The sequence below is a fragment of the Propithecus coquereli genome, unplaced genomic scaffold (genome assembly GCF_000956105.1).
Source record: "Propithecus coquereli isolate 6110/MARCELLA unplaced genomic scaffold, Pcoq_1.0 Scaffold52, whole genome shotgun sequence".
In the NCBI taxonomy this organism is placed as follows: Eukaryota; Metazoa; Chordata; class Mammalia; order Primates; family Indriidae; genus Propithecus; species Propithecus coquereli.
In genome coordinates this window covers 6,079,509-6,083,378 of record NW_012151063.1, presented here as the reverse complement: position 1 = coordinate 6,083,378, position 3,870 = coordinate 6,079,509, and positions in this window count along the sequence as shown.

Sequence of the window (3,870 nt, the reverse complement as noted above, 5' to 3'; positions counted from 1 at the left end):
AAATACACCTCTGTCCTAGAAACCTTAGAACACATGACTGACTCCATAGAGCAGGTTATCTCAGCCTTAGCACTGCTGACCTTTGTGGCTGGATACATCTCTGCCGCGGCGGGCTGTCCCACACACCATAGGGTGTTTGGCTGCATCCCTCGTCTCTGCTCACCAGATGCCCATTGTCCACTCCCCTGAGTTGAAACAACCACAAATGTCTCCAGATATTGCCAGCTGCCCCCTGGGGTCTGAAAGTACCCCTGGTTGAGAACCACTGCCAAAGAGTGATCATTACTGAATAGATGAGAATTTTCCCTTTATAAGGATTCCTACAAATTGTAGGAACAAGACCCAAGAACTACAGGACAGCCAAGAAGTTATCTCATTTGACTTCTAAGGCTGAAATCGTGTCTTTTGTATGTCCACTAAAAAGCTGATTGAAAGACTGAATTTTGGCTTCTGTCGGTACCATAAAAGTACAAATGCTCGTTTTGCCCTGTGTATCTGTGAATGTCATTTGTGATATTGACTTGTTTCTTTAATGCCCTTCCTTCTCCCATGGGTTTCTCAAGTTTGCTCATTTCCATGATTGCAGGTAACTCTAAATCACATTATAGCCAGAACGCAGTGGCTAAATATCTGTTGCATGTACTTTAAAGTTCATTATAGAATATACATGAATCCGTAAAGATGTGGACTTTTCTCTACAATTTTGCATGGCCAGGTGCGGTGTCAGGTATGTAATGGATTCTCATGACTGTCTTACCTCTTTTGAGTATCTAGCAAGTTATACAATTTACAGAGTGATTAACAGAGGTCTATATAAAGTTATTGGTTTTTTTTCTTTACTTGGTTATGTTGTAGTGTGCAGATAACAGAACTGCTACCTTCTCAGCCAAACGATCTGCAGATTTCATGTCCCTTATACTGGTCATTTAAAGTCAATATTTATTTATGTATGTAATAAAAAAGTTGATTTTTGTGTATGTCTGTCATGTTATTTAGAGAGAAGTAATCTTGTAAAAATGTTTTGTAAAAAAACAAAAAGGTATTGTAAATAGTCTGATATTCTGTGACTCATTATTTTCATGTTAGAGTTTGTACATACTGGTTCAGTAATAAACTATCCTTAAAGCTGCCCTATGATTCCACCCATTTATTTCTTAAAGAAACACTTTTCTTTCATTTGAGAAGAAAAATTAACAGTTTCTGCTGCCAGGGAGATTCAAAAAGCCCAAGTTTCCGTGTCAGTATGAATGGAATTCGAGGTCTGGTAAACGTTAACAAGACAGCACTTCATCCTAACGAGGGTATTTTAGAGTTTGAGGATCAACACTTCAGAGTTCTTTCATGATGTTTACAACCGTAACTCCTGATGGTTTTGGTGGCATTTTTAATCAACGATTTCAACTTTAAATTGTTTTTAAACAGCCAAGATTTACCCACAGAATTCTAGATCTATGCGATGCTGATAAGCATTCACCATGTGGCTGTTTTTCAACACTATGTACTGTGTCGAAGGCCTTTAAATTTCCAATATGTAAGAAGAGTTTTGAGAGGTTTGTACATCCCCACTTTGACACGCAATAGACCGATAGCATGGCTGCTGATGAATTGGAAGAACACTTATGAAATAAAGAAAGGTATAAGAAATAAAATGATGTTATTTAGGGGAACTTGCCTCATTTTTTCTGCATAAAATCATTGATTTATATAATTATCCATTTTCTTCAGCAAACATTACCTTTTTCCCTGCCCATCTAGCTCAAGAGATGGGACATTGACTAAGAAAGACAAGCTCCCCATTTTCATGGATTCTGCATTCTAGTAGGAAAAGGCAGACAATAAATAAGACATAATAATCCCCGCAAAAAACCATGGGCTGGTGAGGACTCTGGTAGAAAGAAAGCAGAGCATCGTGTCACTGGTGACTATGCGGCTCATGCACAGAGCACAGTCGGTCAACACCAGGGGAAGCCGGCCCTCTGCAGAGTGGAGGGGCCTCCGTCTGGCTGGGGGAGCACCGAGGTCAGAGCGGGGCTGGCACGAGATGTCTGGAGTTATTATGCAGTTAATACACGGCATGTTTAACATTTTAAACCTTCGCTCTGGCTGTCCTATGTAGAAGATGTGGGGGCAAAGCCTCCTGGCCCCTCAGAAATCACTGACATGAGGCCGACTAATGAATAGGAGAAAAGACATAGAAATTAATTTTATTGAGTGTGTATACATGGGACCCTTCAGAATGAAGAGCCAAAGATACAGGGGAACCTGTCTGTCTAGACTTCTTGGCCTCTCTGAGCAGCCTCCTTCCTCCTGGGTGTGGGGCGGGACCCTCTCTGGAATGGGGGGTCTCATGACCTACAGCCAAACAAGGCAGGTCAGAGAACTTCCTTATGGCCAGTTTTGCATGGAATAATTTAGGTTTTATGGCCGGCATTTGGGAAAAGGGATTCTGGCTTTTATGAGCCACCTTGGGGAGGAGGGACTCTAGTCTCTGTGGCTACCTCAGGGAGAAGGGGACGGAGACACGGAGGGCGGAGAAGGTCAGAGGGAGACGTTCTCTTCAGAGGCTGCTGATGAGGCCCTCGTTTCCAGGTGCTGTTTTCTGAGCCCCATCAAGGGACTGCGGAAGGACAAATGTGCAGGCAGGTCTATTAGTCCAGGTAACACCCACAGAGAGCAGATAAAAATACCATGGTCACAGTCGTGGTCATGCGGAAGAAGTTGAATTAACTTGTATGTGCAGGGAGCAAAAGACAGGAATAAAAGTTCCTCCTATATTTGAAGCTGGGGTTCCTGAGTCTTTTCTGGGGCCATTTATCCCTGCTTTGTTGTTCTATAGTTATTCCTTTAAAATTATGAATCTTTTTTCCTGCCAAAGTCACTTAAAAGTTTGTTTTGTGTTCATGGATAACCAGAAGACATTGCACCTAGAAAGACTGTTCTGATCAGTGCTCAGCAGTTTTCAAACCGTGGTGGTGCAATCTTTTTAAATAATATTAGAAATACCCCCTAAGAATCCAGAGGGAGGTGGTCACATATCACACGACTGCATTATATGAAATGTCCAGAATAGCAAATCCACAGAGGAAGAAAGTAGGTTGGTAGTTGTCGGGTGCTGGAGGAGGGGTGAGAGGAAGGAGACTGTGTCACGGGTATGGGATTTCCCTTTGGGGTGGATAAAAGCGTTTTGGAACAGAGGTGGTGTTTGCACACATTATAAATGTACTAAATGCCCCTGACCTGTACACTCTACAATGGCTCATTTTGTGTAATGTGAATCTTGGCACAATAAAAAAATATTAACAATACTACTTAATTTCCCAAAACAGACACGGATGTATATCATATTCGATTTTAATATAAATACAGTTCAATGACTCTTGCTTCTTAGGAATCTCAGTGGCTAGAGAATCCTGTCTTTTCCATGTAAATAATTTCTGGCTTTTCAAATGAAACATAGGCAAACATGATGCCACAGACAACATTTTACTGGTCTAGATCTTAAACAGGAAGAGTCAGAGAGTGTAACTTTTATTCTCAGCTTCTGTTGAATACGACACATTATGTTACTGATGATGCCATGCGTAAAAACTTCCCCTTTGCCCTCTGAAGTTTCACTGAAAATCAAGTGACAATAGGAGAAAAGATGTACAAATTTACTCCTGTGTATGGGAGTCTTACAAAATAGAGGAACTCAAAGAAATGGCCAGATGGGTGACACTTTCATACCGTCTTAAGGTTGCAGGAATAACCGGGGCTTGGATCCTGGCAGAACAGGCTGTGAGGGGGAGAGGAGAGGAGGCCTGCCTAGCACAGGTGGTCTTGTTGTAGAGATTAAACCTCCCAGGTAGCAGCCCTCCGAGAGAGTGGATG